At 45.8% G+C, this 18,231-nt stretch overlaps 1 long non-coding RNA gene across 1 annotated transcript in view; it reads left to right on the forward strand.

The window, feature by feature from the left end:
- The first annotated feature begins 5,425 nt into the window (after nucleotides 1-5,425).
- The window catches only part of LOC111725852, a 25,280-nt gene continuing 12,474 nt past the window's right edge, over nucleotides 5,426-18,231 (forward strand). The window contains exon 1 of the long non-coding RNA XR_002773810.1: nucleotides 5,426-5,484. This is a non-coding gene — a long non-coding RNA (uncharacterized LOC111725852). The remainder of the gene's footprint in view (nucleotides 5,485-18,231) is intronic.

An 18,231-nucleotide genomic window follows, 5' to 3' on the forward strand; every position in this document is an offset into this window, starting at 1 on the left:
CCCGCCACCTTGGGTGTACATGGCTGGCGCCTTAGCCACTTGAGCCACAGGCGCCGAGCCATGAGGCTTTTTAAAAAAATTTTTTTCTGTAGAGTCTTACTCTGTCATCCAGGCTAGAGTGCCATGGCATCAGCCTAGGTCATGGCAACCTCAAACTCCTGGGCTCAAGTGATCCTCCAGCCTCAGCCTCCCAGGTAGTTGGGACTACAGGCATCCCAACTAATACCTGGCTAATTTTTTTTTCTATTTATAATAGAGATAGGGTTTTTCTCTTGCTCAGGCTGGTCTCAAACTCCTAAGCTCAAGTGATATCCACGCTCAGCCTCCCAGAGTGCTAGGATTATAGGCATGAGCTTCTGTACCTTGCCCGTAAAGCTGCTTTCTTTTTTTTTCTTTTTTGAGACAGAGTCTCACTCTCACCCTGGGTTGAGTGCCATAGAGTCATCATGGCTCACAGCAACCTCAAACTCTTAGGTTTCAGTAATCTTCTTGCCTCAGGCTCCTGAGTAGCTAGACTACAGGCATGTGCCACTATGCCTGGCTAGTTTTTCTAGTTTTTTCGTAGAGACGGGGTCTCACTCTTGCATGCTCTGGTCTCAAACTCCTGAGCTCAAGTGATCCTCCGGCCTAGGCCTCCTAGAGTGCTGGGATTATAGGTGTGAGCCACCACACCCATCTGGTGAAGCTTTCCTTGATTACCTTGTTGGTGTAATATAATGTTCATTTCCTTCTGGGAACTTCTAGAGCCCTTATCCTTAGGCCACACAGTCTGCCCCAGGTAGATTGGTCTTACTGCCTTATTTTGTTGTCATTTCCTTAATTAAGTGTGAGACTCATGGGAGTCAGCACCATGTCCAAGGACATAGCGGCTGCTTCATCAAGACAGGCTTCCCATATTGCCTCTTTGGTGCTTCTAGATTCAGTGTCATCCTCCTTTTGCTTTCCCTTTCTTGCCCCAATTATTTCTGGTGACAAAGTTTGTTTCAGCGTATGTCTAGAACAAATCAGATTAAATATAAAATATATGTATGTGACCATATATAATGCAAACTGCTTAAGGTGTTTTATGTATGTGTATGTATGTTATATGTAACATACATGTAGTTACTTGTTACTACACGACATTTTAGGAGCAAGAACATTCATGTTACATGTCTTTGTAACATAACACATAGTTATATATAATATAGTACATATGTTTTCATATATTAATATATGGTTAAACAAGTCTCATTCTTGAAAGGCAGTTCTGGACTGGGATGCCCAGTGATGTGGCCTTCAATCATTGGTAAACTAATGCTTCATATATGTGTAAATCTTTCAAATCTGCTGTTCCATTCTCTGCTCTTATTTATCCCCTCCATATTCTGTGAGGTCAGCATGTGGTTCTGTAATTTACAGGTGAGAATCGAGACTCAGTACTTTAAGTCTTTACCCAGCATCATGTCATCTAAATGACAGAACCAGGTCTGAATTAAAACCCAGCTCTGGCTTGGCACTTGTAGCTCAAGCACCTAAGGCGCCAGCCACATACACCAGAGCTGGTGGATTTGAATCCAACCCAAGCCCCCCACTCAACAATGATGGCTGCAACCAAAAAATAGCCAGGCATTGTGGCGGGTGCCTGTAGTCCCAGCTACTTGGGAGGTAGAGGCAGGAGAATCACTTGAGCCCAGGAAGTCCTAGCTACTTGGGAGGTTGAGGCAAGAGAATTGCTTGAACCCAGAAGTTGGAGGTTGCTCTGAGCTGTGATGTCATGGCACTCTACCCAGGGCAACAGCTTGAGGCTCTGTCTCAAAATAAAAATAAAAATAAAAATAAAACCTAGTTCTGTCCACTTAACTTCAGTGTTTTGTCTGTTCTGCCACTTGCCTCTCTTTTGACTGGGTCTTACTCTAGGCTTACTTCCAAGAAATAAATCATTCAGCCACTCTTGTCTTTCTCAAGGGCCAGAGTCTCAGAACTGTCAGATCTTGTGAGGCTCCATGTGGAAACCACCTGCAGCCCAGCTCCTGCTTCAGGCTTGGGTCCACTCCAGCTGGCTGGCCTTGCCCTGGGGTCTTAGCCTGTCTCTAGGTGGTTCTCCACTAGCTTTGCCTTTATAAAAGCACTTCTGCACTCTTTCTGATGCTTCCTTGTGAGTCTGAGAATTCCCCCCTCTCACAGACTTGTGTTGTAATTCCTTCCCTCAGTCTGTGTCCTTGGAGCACAGTGCTCATTTCATGTACCCAACTGAGCCAGGTGTGACTTGCTTCTCCTGCGTAGGTCCCTGCTCAGGTACCCTTTCTCCTAACGAATATTTGACTAATTCTGAATGAGATTCTTGCTTCTAAAATGCCATTAGCTTTTTCCTGCTTGCTCTTGCCTTCTGATGAAGGAATTTGTCCTTGCAGAAATTAGATAAGTAGCAAAATTATTCCGAATGGCTGAGTGCAGTGGTTCACATCTGTAATCCTCGAATTCTGGGAGGCCGAGGCAGGTGGATTGCTTGAGCTCACGAGTTCGAGACCAGCCTGAGCAAAAGTGAGACCTTGTCTCTATTAAAAATAGAAAAACTGAGGCAAAAGGATTGCTTGAGCCCAAGAGTTGGAGGTTGCTGTGAGCTATGATGGTACCGCACTCTACCCAGGGCAACAGCTTAAGATTCTGTCTCAAAAAGAGAAAAAAAAATCATTTGACACTTTTCACTTTCCTTTATCTCTGTGGCTCAAGGAAGTTTTCATCTCAGGACTTCCTCATCAGAGAAATGCAGATAAAAGGGCCACCCTGTTTCCCAGGAATGCTGTTAAGGGATTTAATGGGATATTGTTTTTAGGTAAAACCTTTCATCTGAGGACTTCAAAGACCTTCACCTTGGTTCATAGTTATTATCACACCCTGAGAGTGACATCAGGATACCATAGTCCTAGCTAGGTTTTTGTGTGTGTGCATTTGTTTGTTTGTTTAGCATTCTGTTTGTTTTCTTAGCCGCAGGATAGAAAGTTTCAGGTAGTTAGCACTGCTGTTGATTTCCATTAAAAATAGTCCCTAACAAATAGCATGTGAAACTTCCCTCTGTTTTGTGGAAGATGTTAATTGGGTTGTAAAATTGAGAAAGAACAACCACAGTGGAGCCAGGAGGGCAGGGCTGGGAGGGAAGGGACCCTGGGGAGAGGACAGCAGCACAGAGCTCCCTCCCCAGTGCTCCTGGAGGGAGAGGTTTGATGACTGTTGGGGTGATCTGTGAACAGGCTCTTGGAGAGAGCATGTCTTTGGAGAAACAAGCCAGTGTGTGCCTGAAGGAAGATCCCTAATTAAGTTAAAACAAGACCACCCCCACCCTGAGCCTCTGCAATCAATTATAGGCCGGGAAACAGCCTCTGGATAAAGGGATGGGATCTGTGGTTACAGAGAGAAGCCCAGCAAGAGTGCCCCCCTGGGGACAACCAGGGCTGTCCTCTTTCCAAGTGTGTCTGGTCTTTGGCTGTGGAGCAAGCTGTGTCACTTTCTATGAGCTCATTTAATGCTGCGGGATTGTGAGATTGCCGATTTATAAGCTTTTTATATTGTCAGTTTTGCTTTCCTCCCTCTTTCCCCTCAAAAACAGTCCTTGCACCTTGGAGGGCCTTTCCTGGTCACAGGCCAGGCCGTTGAGACCTCTTGACTCAGCAGGGGGAGACAGAGTGCCAAAGACACCCCGCTGCACTTGTCAGCCCGGGAAGTGCCACTTCTCCTTTTCCTTATCTGTTGGGAAGCCCTCTTGGCTTAATATCCCCCCTCCTCCCAGCTCTCTCAGTCCTCAGTTCCCTCCCCAGCCTCCTGTATGGCCGAGAACCTCCTAGCCTGCTGTTCTGAAAGATCAGAATTACCTGGAGGTCTTCCACTTGAGTCCCCAATCTCTGCCCCGGCTGATGTCTGGGGAAGACCTGTTGGCTTAGCTTCACTCTGAATTCTATTCCCATTAATTAGCTTCTCTCCACCGTTTTTCTTCAGTCTTATGTCCACAGGCCTCTAAATTGGAGCTGTGGGAGAAAGGGGAGACCCTCGGCCATCACCTCTATCCATGGCAACTGCATCCTGCTTTGACTAGTGAACAGATTCTTCACAGGGATGATCCATCTGTGCAAACCTCATTTTCTCCTCACCAACTCTTCCTTCCCTAATCTGGAACCCAGCTTTGAATTAGGAGTTTAGAACAGAAAGGGAGCTCAGTCTGCCTCCTCCCCGGTGTCTTCTCCAGTCTACAATGCTCTAGAAAGTTAGGACTACATTCTAATTTTTTTTTTAAAACCCCTTTGTGTAAAACCTTATGAAAGGGAGGTAGAGTATTAGTAAATATTTAATTTTCTCTCTCCTAGTTCTACTACTTCCTTTAAAAAGTTTACTTTTTCCTATTTTGTGAATCACACAGATGCTTATCAAATATTTAGCTCTAGTCCCAATTTATTACTCATTTTCTGATTCTTTTTCTTTTGAGACAGAGTCTCAAAGTCCTGGGCTCAAGTGATCTTCCTGCGTCAGCCTCCCAAGGCACACACCACCATGCCCAGTTTACATAACTGTATTGAGATATAATTCACATGTGTCATACAAGTAGCCCATTAAAGTGTACAGTGGTTTTGGAACATTTACAGAGCTATGCAACTATTATGATAGTCAATTTCAGGACATTTTCTTTCTTTCTTCTTTTTTTTGAGACAGAGTCACAAGTTGTTGTCTTGGGTAGAGTGCTATGGCGTCACAGCTCACAGCAACCTCAAACTCTTGGGCTTAAACGATTCTCTTGCCTCAGCCTCCCGAGTAGCTGTGACTATAGGCACCTGCCACAACTCCCAGCTATGTTTTTTGTTGCAGTTGTCATTGTTGTTTTAGCCGACCCGGGCCGGGTTCAAACCCGCCACCCTCAGTGTATGTGGCCGGCGCCCTACCCACTGAGCTACAGGTGCCATCAATTTTAGGACAGTTTCACCACCACCCCCAATAAACTCCCTGTCTATTAGCAAGTGGTCACTCCTCATTCCCTCCGAGCCCCCAAACTCTCGCAAACACCTGTCAACCTTCTGTCGCTATAGATTTTGCTTATCCAGGACGTTTCCTCCAAATGGAATTGAACACTGTGGCCTTTCCTGAGTGGCTTCTTTCCCATAGCATGATATTTTCAAGGTTCAGCTATGTTGAAGCATATCTTTTTATTGTACAAAAAATGTTAGATTGCATGTTTACACCACATTTTATGTCACCAGTTAATGAACATTGGGTGGTTTGTCTTTATTTTATATGATACACATACTTTAAAAGCTACTTGTTTGTACAATTCATTAATTTTTTTAAAGTTTCTTCATAGAGTTGTGCAACCATCACCATTTTCTGATTTGGGTATGTTTTTATGCCCCCCAAAGGAACTCTACACCATTCTCCCTGACTCCCTGCTCCTGGCAAATACCGGTTTACATTCTGCATGGATTTCCCTGTTCTGGACGTGCCACACATACGGGATCATACGAGGTTGGTCTTCTGTGACGGCTGCTTTTCCTTACATGATGTTTGTAAGGCTGTTCTAACTTTTTTTTTACTTCCTGATGACCTCCAGTGAGATCTAACTGTATTCTTACAATCTGTATTTGTCTGTTTGGCATCTGCTCATCACAGAGCCAGCTATATTAACTGTATTTTCTTATTTTCTGTCACCTTAATATTCTATTATTTGTGGCCTCCCTGACTGAGAGGAGACCATCCCTCCAGAGCTGGCCCATTCTTAGAGATAGCAGTGGACCCTCTCAGGAGAACACTTTTCATATGTGAACTAAACCAGCCAGGGACAGGTATAGGACAGACAATTACAGGTAATCCCTACTCCCCAAAGCCTGCCAGAATAACCCAAACTGGTCAGTCCAGTTCAATTGGATTCAGGCATTGAAGTTGAAGTTGAAAAATCCTGGGCCTGCTTGTCCCTCTGGCCCAGGCTTTCCCCTTGCCCCTTCTGCCTTCTAACCAAAATTGGCGCTTCTCACATGGCCCTGCTTGGCAGGACATGCCCCTCCTCTCTGGAGCTGTAGATAATAAAAGCCTTCTTTCAGTGGCATTGACCTCCCATGTTGTCACTCAGTCACCTCCATAAATTAAAATCCTGTGGGTACAATTGAGACAAAGGCTTGTTTATGTTGTGATGTGTGTCAGTTCTTCGTTCCTGCTATGGCTTGAATAATTTTGCATTATAGGGCTAGGCCATGTTTTGTTCATTCATCAGTTTTGACATTTGGGTTATTCCTACTTTTTGGCTATTTTGAATAATGCTTCTTTGAGCATTCACATGTAAGTTTGTGAATGTGTGTACCAAACACTTTTGGGTATATATCTAGGTGTGGAATTGCTGGGTCATGTGGTAATTCCATGTTTAACATTTTGCAGGACAACCAAACTGTTTTCCCAAGTAGCTGCATTATTTTACAGTCCCACCAGTGGTCTGTGAAGGCTCTAGTTTCTCTGTGTCTTCACCAACACTTGTTATTGCCCGTCTTTTTAAAATTTTAATAATCCTTATAGATTTGAAGTGGTGTTACTCCATTAATAACTAATGGTGTTCAGCATCTGTCCAGGCACTTATTGGCATTTGTAGATCTTCTTTTTTTTTGAGACAGAGTCTCAAGCTGTCACCTTAGGTAGAGTGCCATGGTGTCATAGCTCACAACAACCCCCAACTGGGCTCAAGCGATCCTCTTGCCTCAGTTTTTCTATTTTAGTAGAGGCAGGAGTCACTTTTGCTCAGACTGGTCTTGAACTCATGAACTCAAGCAATCCACCTGCCTGGGCCTCCCAGAATACTAGGATTACAGGTGTGAGCCACCATGCCCAGCTTGTATATCTTCTTTAGACAAATATCACCTTTGCTTATTTTTAAAATTGGGTTATCTTTTTATTGTTGAGTTGTAAGAGTTCTTCATGTATTTCAGAACAAATCCCTTATCAGATTTATGATTTGCAAACTTTTTCTTCTATTGTCTTTACACTTTCTTGATGCTGGTTTTTTTTTTTTTTTTTTGAGATAGACTTTGTCACCCTCAGTGAGTGATATGGCATCATAGCTCATAGCAACCTCAAACTCTTGGGTTCAGGCGATCCTCTTGGCTCAGTCTCCCAAGTAGCTGGGACTACAGGCACGTACAACAATGCCTAGCTAATTTTTTCTATTTTAGTAGAGATGGGGTCTCGCTCTTGCTCAAGCTGGTCTTGAACTCCTGATTGCAAGCAATCCACCTGGCTCAGCCTTCCAGAGTGTGGGGATTACAGGCCATGAGCCAGTGCACTCGGCCTTCTTAGTATGCTTTTATATAAAAGATCACATCATCTGGAAATAGAGATAGTTTTACTTCTTCTTTTTTTTTTTTGGTAGACACAGAGTCTCACTTTATCACCTCAGTAGAGTGCTGTAGTGTCACAGCTCACAGCAACCTCCATTCCTGGGCTTAGGCAATTCTCTTGCCTTAGCCTCCCAAGTAGCTGGGACTACAGGCACCTGCCACAACACCCAGCTATTTTTGGGTTTTTTTTGTTGTTGTTGTTGTTGCAGTTTGGCCAGGGCCAGGTGTGAACCCGACACCCTCCATATATTGGGCCAACGCCCTACCCACTGAGCCACAGATGCTGTCCTACTTCTTCTTTTTCAATCTGGATGTGTTTTATTTCTTTTTCTTGCCCTATTTCCTTGGGTAGAACCCTAGCATGGTGTCGTGTAGAAGTAGTGAGAGCAGACCCTTTGTCTTGCTCCTCATCTTGGGAATAAAGCATCTAGTCTTTCACCACTAAGTATGGTGTTAGCTGTGAGTTTTGGGGGGTTGGCCTCTTGCCTTTTTGTCATTCTGCACTATCCTGTTTTTCTTTCTTTCTTTCTGCCCGGCTATTTTTTGGTTGCAGCCATCATTGTTGCTTGGCATTGTTGCTGGGCTGGATTCGAACCCACCACCTTAGGTGTGTGTGGCTGGCGCCTTAGGCACTTGAGCCACAGGCGCCAAGCCATATCCTGTTTTTCTTTCTACTTTGTATAGTGGTCAGAATCAGGCTTGATTTGAATTGATTAGTTTATTACTTCAACCAGGAAGTGTTGCGTGTTAGACACCTATGTATAAAAGGAAGTTCCTGCTTCTAAACCCCTGATAATAAAATGAGAGACATTGTCATATGGATCAAACACCATAGTATGATAAGTACTGTGCTGAGGGTACTGCCAAGGCAGAGACGGGCACAGAAAACAGGACCCTGGCAGATCAGAATAACTTGAGGATATAGTGCCTGAATTGCTGTCAAAAAAACCAGTGGGGAAGCCGGGCATGGTCATTCATGCCTGTAATCCTATCACTCGAGGAGTCTAAGGCAGGAGGATTGCTTGAAACCAGAAGTTTGAGACCAGCCTGAGCAAGAGTGAGATCCCATCTCTACTAAAAATAGAAAAATAAGCTGGGTATTGTGGCAGGAACCTGTAGTCACAGCTACTCAGTTGGCTTAGGCAGGAGGATTGCTTGAGTCTAGTTTTTTGTTGCTATGAGCGAGGCTGATGCCAGAGCACTCTAGCCTGGGCAACAGAGTGAGACTCTGTCTCAAAAAAAAAAAAAAAAAAAAAAAGACAAACAAACAACCCCCAACAGCAGTCTTAGAAGTGAGGAACATGTGCGGAGATGGGAAGATAGCTATATTCTGTAAGCCACAGATGAGACATTGAGGCTGGAGTATGGGGTGCCTGCAGGGAAGGGGCTTGAGGTGATCCCAGCAAGTGAGCAGAGATACCTCACCAAGGACCTTGCAAGCTCCTGAAGGCATAGTTAGAACTGGATTTGTGTGTTAGAACACTGGGTGGTAGGAGGGATGGATTAGTAGTGGGTGAGCCCATGAACAGAGAGACCTAGAGTTAGGAAGCTCTTGCCCAAGCAGAGAGCAATTGAGGCCCTACAGTCAGGTTGGAAGAAGGGAATAAAGCCAAGGAAGATTCGGAGGTAGATTTAACAAGGCATGTTGCAATGGACTGTGAGAGGTGAAGGGAGAGATGTATAGATTTGCAGAGGATGACTCTTGGGTTTCTGACATGGGGATCTGGGTCGTTGGCTAACCTATCAAACTAAGATTCAGTTTTCTCATCTGTGGAATGGGAAAAATACTTTACAGATAACACGTGCAGATCTCTTAGCACAGGCATATGATTGTGGCTCAAGAAATATGTGTTTCCTCTTCAAAGCTTTTCTTTGCTGTATCCAACTTCCCATTATGGCCCCTATATGGATGACTCCCAGATGTCTCTGTCCAGCCTTGATTGTCTTGTAAGCATTTTGGACTGTGTTCTGGTCAACTCCTGGGCCCTCATGCTCCCAAGGGAGAACCATTCCCAAATCTCTTCCTCCTCCCAAAGTCCATGTGCCTATGAATGGCACTGTCATCTTAGGCATCCCAGCTTTGACATGAGTTTTTCATTTTGATGCCCTTTTCCCCTCTCATTTTACTTCCAGTGAATGTTCGGCCTCTGTTCAGTCACCTCGGTAACGTTACCCACCAGTTTACTTTTCTTCCCATTGTTAGTCCCCTTGTTTGGGGCTTCATTACTCCCATCTGTATTAAACCCCTGCTTCTCTATCTCTGGATTCTCTTCCTTTTGAGAAGAGAACGAAATTGCTAGACTGAGCTTCTAGAAGCTCTGATTAGAGGATTACCATGTCGATGGCCTTCAGTGGGGTTTCAACACCCACTGGATCAAGCCAAGCTCCTTAGGCTTCTCATTTAAGGCACTGCATGCCCAAACCCCATGTGCCTCTCCAGTTTTATCTCCCTACATCCTTGGAAAAATATAGGACAGTTCTCTGCACCTTTAGCATCACCTCTGTGTCTTCTCTGTAGAAACTGCTTGTTCTTCAAAGAGCATGAATCCTACCTGACTCTCATCAAACCAGATAATTTTCCTTCCTTCTATCACAAAGGACTTAGTGTTTATTTACAATGATCTATGGACATATCTTTTCTCTCCTACTAGATTTGGTTTCCTTGAGGGGGCCTCTGTCATCTCTGTAACCCTGAAAATGTTTTTTTTTTTTTTTTGAGACAGAGTCTTATTGTCACCCTCGGTAGAGTGCTGTGACATCACAGCTCACGGCAACCTCCAACTCCTGGGCTTAGATGAGTCTCTTGCCTCAGCCTCCTGAGTAGCTGGGACTACAGGTACCCGCCACAATGCCTGGCTACTTTCTCGTGTTTAGTAAAGGTTTGTTAGTGGAGTGTCTTCCAGCCTGTATCTTCCTAGAGTATACAGGCACAGTCTTTGCTATTCCACACGCCCATCTACAAGGGGCCGTGACCCCAGACAGTGAGAGGATGGACAAGAGCAACTTTCTGCTGTGGGTCCTTTTGCAGTTTAATGTGCTGTAATGTTACATAGACAGGTTCTTACTTAAATTCTGGATAACTGAGCCCAGCAGCATTTGGTGGGTTTGACAGAAACCACCGAGACTAACTCTCTGTGGCTTATGTGGATGACAGTCGTTGTGGGCTGAGTGGAGCCAGATGGGTTGAGAAATGCAATTTTACCACTCTGATTTTTCCTTATAGAATGAAAAACATAACCTATTTCTTGGGTACTTTCAGTCAAATAAAGAGGCAGGTGATTCATTTGGTAAATTCTGCAAGGTCTGCCCTGCCCTGCCCTGCCCCGGAAGTGCTTCTCAGCATGGCTGCCTCTATAGGGCTGGGCCAGAAGGGGAATCTCAGTTCCAATTTCCTATCAGTGATTTCCAGGAACTGAGAAGGAAGCAGGAAGAATAGAAAGAATTAGATGCTTTCTGTCTTGGGCTAAAAATGCTCAAATACCCAGTTCCTACAATGCTTGTCTCCTGGCAGCCAGACCAGGAAGGAGAGAAACTGTGAAGGCTGCCAGAGTGCCAACGGGAGCACCCGTGTCCTTGGCAGAGCCCAGAATAGCGTTCACAGCTCTTGGTGATTCATCATTCGCAGGCCGGCCCACCCGTGATCCGAGTGACTGAGGACGGGTGAGTCAGGCAGCCAGCTCCCCCACCCCAGCTTCCTCCTGTGGCTCAGATTCCTGGCCTTGCCCAGGTTCCCCGGGCAGCTGAGCAGAGGGAAGGCCAGTGATGCAGGAGGTGCCAGTCAGGAGAGGGTGCCCACTCTGGGTCTGTCCTGGGGCTACGTCTTAGTGGCTTCTCGAAGGACTTTCTGTTCCCCTGTACATGGAGCCCTAGGCACAGTGGGGAAGGAGGAGAGAGGTCCTCACTGCCAGTTTTAGGGACTGCTTTGTCCTGGTGAGCCCAGCAGAGCTCCCTCTCCCATCTCCACACCGTCCCTCATTGTCATATGCTGTCCCTCTTAAATCTGCGTACTGTTCTCTTTGTTCTACCCTTTCTTCTTTATTCTTTTCTTTCTTCCCTTGCTCAGCAAGAATTACATTTACTGATGACATCACAGCCGTCATTTGCCTCGTGGGGTAGTTTTTCAGCCAGGTGTATCCCTGCCTTCTGGTTGGTCCTCACCCACTGCCAGCCGGTGCTGAAGAGGGTGGCCCATTGTCATCAACTGCAGACCCCTCAGTGTGGATCCAGGCCCAGAGGTCACCACGTCTGACCCCCCTTTGACCTGCAACACAATCAGTAGTTAAAACCTCACCCTAGCTCCTTATCATGCTCAGAAATGGCTCATTCTTCATCTGGCCAACCAGAGCTGAGCCCCAGGTCTGATGCTCCCCTTCAGCTCGGCTCGCATTGATCAGGGCACAGCTCTTGCTGTGTGTCCCCTTTGCTTGTGCAGCAAGCCTTTTACCTCCTTGGCCACTTTCACAAAACTGATTTTCTTGGATTCACTGAAGTTAAATCTGTGAATTGTCCCCGTTCCTCCCTCACAGAAGGAGCTCTTTGGCTTATAGCTCAGCATGGGTCCATCATCTACCCGTGTGGTTCCAGGACACTGTGGAAATCCAGGCTCTGGGCCTTGGCTGGGATGATGAGGCCCTGTCTGGGTGGGAAGGAGAATTGATTGCTTTGGAGGTTTCCTGTCTTCCCTTCCTTGTCGCCATGCAGCACATGTGCTCTGGGGAGAAGGCAGCTTTGGTAACAAGGCATCCAAATATACTGAGGTCCAAAAGAGCAGCACCAGAGGAGGAGCATCATGCTGGGAGATGCACGAGGGCAGAACACAGAAGGGGGCTGGGTATGAACAATGCTTCACTTTCATACAGGACTCAAAACGTAGAATAAATACAGCCAGGTCTCCAGATCACAGCAAATTCCAACCCCCAGCGGATGACCCACTTATTTCAAACATGTTACATAACATTTTAAAGCACAAGGGACAGTTACTAAAATTCAAGGCCATGTGATAATTTGGGGCACTTAAATGTGAAATGCATTGAAATATCTTCCATTCTTCCCATCACAGAAATCCCATGAAATGGGAGATCAGAGATTTAGCCCTGTAAAAAGTGAGGACACCGAGGACAGTGAGGTGGTCATTCAGGGTCGCGTCAAAAGGACACAGGCGTGGTAGCACCGTTGGGATTAGTCCCCGATCTGTTTGATCTCCAATATGCTGCTCTTTTTTTCAGCAAACCTCTTTCACATATGAAATGAAACCTATCCACCTCCAATAAGGCCAGTGTTCTGAGTTGGTTTATTGAAGTTGAAATGGGGCCACATGTGGTCACTCCTGCCAGTCATCCCAGCTACTTGGGAGGCTGAAGCAGGAGGATTGCTTGATCCTAGGAGTTTGAGGCTACAATGAGCTAGGATCATGGTACTACACTCCAGCTGGGGTGAAAGAACAGACCCCCTCTCTCTAAAGAAAGAAAAAAATATATATGTATATATGTGTTTATATGTGTGTGTGTGTGTGTGTGTGTATGTATGTATCTGCAAGTAAAAGAATTTTGGGGTTTTTTTTTGTTCATTTTTTTTTAAACAAAGTAGAAATGGGTTTCACCAAGTTATTCACATGCTCTTCCTTAGAACTATGTATATTTTATCTGGAATTTACACTAAATCCTAGTAGCAGGCTTCCTCTCTATAATTATTCAGGACTCAACTCCCCTGGCGTAGCCCACACCTTCCCAGACCCTTCCTGGTTGTATTTACCTGGCTTTCTCTGGACTGTGACACTTCCCTTTTCTTTCTTTTTTTTTTTTTTTTTTTTTTTTTTTTTTTTTGAGACAGAGCCTCAAGCTGTCCCCCTGGGTAGAGTGCCATGGCATTACAGCTCACAGCAACCTCCAACTCCTGGGCTCAAGCGAGTCTCTTGCCTCCGCCTCCCAAGTAGCTAGGACCACAGGCGCCCGCCACAACGCCCGGCTATTTTTTGGTTGCAGCCATCATTGTTGTTTGGCGGGTCCGGGCTGGGGATTCGAACCCGCCACCTTAGGTGTACGTGGCTGGCGCCTTAGCCTGTTGAGCTATAGGCACCGAGCCACTTCCCTTTTCTTTCTTTCCTTTTTTTTTTATTTGCAACAGAGTCTCACTTTGTCGCTCTTGGTAGAGTGCTGTCGCATCATAGCTCACAGCAACCTTAACCCTTGGGCTCAAGTGATTCTCTTGCCTCAGCCTCCTGAGTAGCTGGAACTACAGGTACCCTCCACCACGGCCTGGTTATTTTTTCTTTAGAGATGAGATCTAGCTCTGGCTCAGGGTGGTCTCGAACTCCACTTGCCTCAGCCTCCCAGAGTGCTATAGGTGTGAGCCACACGCCCGACTGTCACTTCCCTTTTCTCACCTTGTCCTTGACATGTGGGGAATGATGTGCTTCATGTTCCCTAGAGGCGTCCCTTCATCCTGCATTTTACAGAGCACCTGCCATGCATTAGATTCTGTGCAGGTCTGAAGGTACAAAGAGAAGACACAGGTCTACAGCCATATCACCCTAACAGATGTGATCAGATTCAGGTCTGCAGTCCCACACTCTGGACCAGTCTGCCTGTCAGGTGTAGATCTGCTGCCGTACCACACTGGCCTGTCTGATCAGACACAGGTGTGTGGCCATACAGCCCTGGACGTGTCTGGTTTCAAAAGCTGGTTAGGACTTGGATGGGAGAAGGCATAGGTCCTGTCCTTGAGGACTTAGAGTTTAGTGTTGGAAACAAATTGGATTCCATTACCATTATTCAACAGTCTCTTCCCTTGCAAATTCTGAATTGTGATTGTATCATTACTCATTGCCTAATCCATCTTCTGACTTCTGGGAAGCTCTCTCCCTGCAGTGGTATTAGTACTGGACTGAAGGGCTCCTGCCCTCTTCACTGCCATCCTTGTTCAGTTCTTAGCTATGGCCGCTCCACTTACAGGATGCTTCAGTCCACAGTGCAGTTAGGTTTACTGGACTTCAGAGTCACATAGGACTGTTCCTCCTCTAACACATTCAGCTCAAAATCTCTCTCTCTCATCCTCCCAGCTGCTCCAAGGCTACCTTCTCTTCATTTCTCTGCAAAACTCAGAAAACCTTGTGATTGGTTATTTCAAAGATGTGCCTTCTGCTAATAATAATGCATATTTCAAAATTGCTAAAAGAGCAAATTATTTTATCTAAATTTTGAAAGAGTCTCAAGTTGTTGCCCTGGGTAGAGTGCTGTGGCATCACAGCTCACAGCAACTTCAAACTCTTGGACTTAAGCAATTCTCTTGCTTCAGCCTCCCAAGTAGCTGGGACTACAGGCGCCCACCACAGTGCCCAGCTATTTCTTTGTTGTAGTTGTCATTGTTTTTTAGCAGGCCCAGGCCAGGTTCGAACCTGCCAGTTTTGGTGTATGTGGCTGGCGTCCTACCCACTGAGCTATGGGCACCACCAGAGCAAATTTTAAATATTCTCAATACAAAAAAATAAGTATTGAAGGTGATGGATATGTTAATCAGTTTAGCTTAATCAACAACATATATATCAAAACATCCCATTACATTCATAAATACATACTATGCAATTATTATTTGTCAGTATTTTATTTTATTTTATTTTGAGACAGAATCTCACTCAGTTGCCCTGGGTAGAGTGATGTGGCATCATCATAGCTCACAGCAACCTCAGTCTTTGAACTCAAGTGATCCTCTTGCCTTGGCCTCCTGAGTAACTGGAACTATAGGCACACACCACAACACCCAGTTAGTTTTTCTATTTTTAGTGGAGACAGGGTCTCGCTCTTGCTCAGGCTGGTCTTGAACTCCTGAACTCAAGCAATTCACCTGCCTTGGCCTCTCAGTGTGCTGGAAATACAGGCATGAGCCACCACGTCCTGCCTATTTGTCAGTTTAAAGAAAGTGCACTTCAGGGAAAAAAGACTTTGAACCGAAACAGTCTCATGAGATGCCTTCTCTGCTGGAGAGTCGCCTCCTCCTGGGCTTTTATAATACTGATCCTCAGGGCCCTTGGCCAGCACCCCTCACGGTGCTGAGTGTGGCTGGCCGGCCACGGCACAGTGCTCGCAGCTCTCTCCAGCCTTGGCTGGCCCCACTGACTTCTTCCTCTGTGACGTGCCCTTGTCGAGCCACCAGAGTCACTCCCAGTCTCCTCCCTCCCTTAATTATGACCTCCTTCACCAGGTCTGTCCACTCTGCACTGTCCTGTGCCTTCTGCCCTGACAATTCACTCCACATTCTCTCTCCATCTCCATCACACACGACTCCCCACTGATTCTGCTCCTTCACTCTCCCCTAACCTAAAAAACAGACCAAAACTTCCCATCAGATGGAAGCTGTGTACAGCCATCTCTCCTCATGTGTGTAGCCACCGTTCTAGGGCCCGTGGAGAAGCTCCCTGCCCTCAAGGGAGCTGCTTCTATCTGTCACTCCTCCACAAGAGCCCCTCTGGGCCACTGCTCAGGTCCCCCCACCCCAGCCCTGATGTCACTCTTGTCCATCTGTATTACACCCGGATGCCTGGCTAATCCTCTCAGGGACAGCTTTGAGAAGCTCCTGTTCTGCTCAGATTGAAGTGGGAATCCTCGATCTGGCAGTAACAGCCCCTCTCCCTTTCCAGCTGCCTGTCTCCCTGGGTGTGGCTCCCATCCCACTTGGTTCAGATGTGTCCTCCGTGTCCTTCCCCTGACCTTTGCACGTGCTGTTTCTTCCCTGGAGCATCCTGAGTCTCTTGAGGCACATTTTTGTCACCTCTGAAAGTGTGTTGTCACATTACTACTGTGAGGTCTATTTTTGCCTTAATCTCCTTGAGGATTGGGAATATGTATTTTTAATTTTTTCCTCCTCCTCAACCCCACTCACGGTCTCTTCTCGAGTGCCGCGTTGCGCCGAGTCCTTGCATGGGAAGCTGCTCAGTGCAGATGACATGCCGGGTGTCAGTCACTCCGAGCTCGAGGGCCCAACCCGGGAGCCCACAGTTCACACAGCAACACTGACGTGTGTTGTCCAACCGCTCTGGAGGTGTTTTTAACCATTATTAAGTGTATACTTCAGTGGCGCCAATTTCTTTTTTTTTCTCTTTTTTTTTTAGAGACAGAGTCTCACTTTATCGCCCTCGGTAGAGTCACCTCCCACCCTCATCCCTGGCCCCGCCTCTGGTAACCTCTTCTCTATTGTCGGTCTCCGAATTTGCCAATTCTGGGTATTTCACATAAGTGTCATCACACAATATTTGTCCTTTTGCGGCTGGCTTATTTCACTCAATGTAATGTTTTGAAATTTCATCCATGTTGTAGCATTTATCAGAACTTCATTTTTTTTTATTAAGTCAAATACACATAGATCATGAATACATCTATGCATTTGTAGGGTACAATGTGTTGATTTTTTTATACAATCTGACGTGGTTACATCAAACCAATCCACATAGTTTTCGCCTCATTTACTTGATTATTGTGTTAAGACATTTATGTTCTACACTTGACAGATTTGACTTGCACCCTTGCAGTATGCTCCATAGGTGTGGTCCCGCCTTTTACCCAGAACGTCATTATTTTTTTTATGGCCGCATAAGGTTGTCTTGTGTGGCTATGTCACATTTTGTTTACCCGTTCGTCTGTTGATAGACATCTGGGATGTTTCCACCTTCCACCTACAATGACCACTGGGATGCAAATATCTGCTTGAGCCCTGTTTTCCCTTCTTCTGGGAATACACCTAGCAGTGGAACCGCCACCGCATCACATGGTAATTCTGTGTTTAGCTTTTTGAGGAACCCACTGTAGAGTCTTTAAAATTCAAATGAGTTAACAACTTTCAAAAATGAGGAATTATACATAAAAATTAGATTTTTTCCGACTTCTTTTGAAAAAATTGGAATCCTGGCACTCCTGGGTCTACCTCTCTGTAGGGATGTGATCTGCTGGGGACGATTAGGGACAAGCTCCTCTAGACGGGGCAGCTGGCATCCGGCTCACAAGGCTTTCACCTGGCCGGTAGCAGACGGTGGTGTTCCCTGCGGGGCCCTTCTCTAGGCCTTTGCTCTGGTCCCCCCCTCCCCCAGAGGCTCTTCAGGCCCCCCATACAATCAGTCTGTCCCTCCTATGTTTGTGCTCACTATATGTTACTTGTTTACGTGCCATCCTTCTCTCCACCTGGGATGTCATTGTTTCAGGGAAGGGCACCTGCCTTTTCTTCTCCGATTTACCCAGGACCAGAGGACACACCGTTGGTCCACAGAGTCTTTGTCAAATTGAACTTTCAAGTTGAATTGCTAAGGTTCAGGGCAGAACTAATTGGCATAGTTACAACTGATGGAAGCAAACAAATACTAGACGGTGCTGTCAAATGTTTTGTAAAAGGAAGAAAAACTGAAATTGGGGAAATGAGTTAGAGATTACAGGCAATGGGGGAAGGGCAAACCACTTCCTTTTTTGAAAAAAATTTTTTTCTTTTTTTGAGACAGAGTCTCGCTTTGTCACCCTGGATAAAGGCCCCTGGTGTTATAGCTCACAGCAACCTCAAATTCTTGGGCACAAGTGATCATTTTGCCTCAGCCTCCCAAGTAGCTGGGACTATAGGCACTCTCCACAATGCCCAGTTAATTTTTTCTATTTTAGTAGATACAGGTCTCCCTCTTTCTCAGGCTGGTCTTGAACTCCTCAGCTCATGCAATCCACTTGCCTCAGCCTCCCAGGGTGCGAGGATTATAGGTGTGAGCCACCATGCCTGTACTAAAATATTTCTTCATTAGGGTTTTCTTTTTTATTACTCTTCCTTGTAATCTGATAAAAGTCATCTAAAAGGTAATGTATAGAAAACTGGAGGCTCGGCGCCTGTGGCTCAAGCGGCTAAGGCGCCAGCCACATACACCTAAGGTGGC

The sequence above is a fragment of the Otolemur garnettii genome, unplaced genomic scaffold, assembly GCF_000181295.1.
Source record: "Otolemur garnettii isolate 467f Iridium unplaced genomic scaffold, OtoGar3 scaffold00049, whole genome shotgun sequence".
Lineage (NCBI taxonomy): Eukaryota > Metazoa > Chordata > Mammalia > Primates > Galagidae > Otolemur > Otolemur garnettii.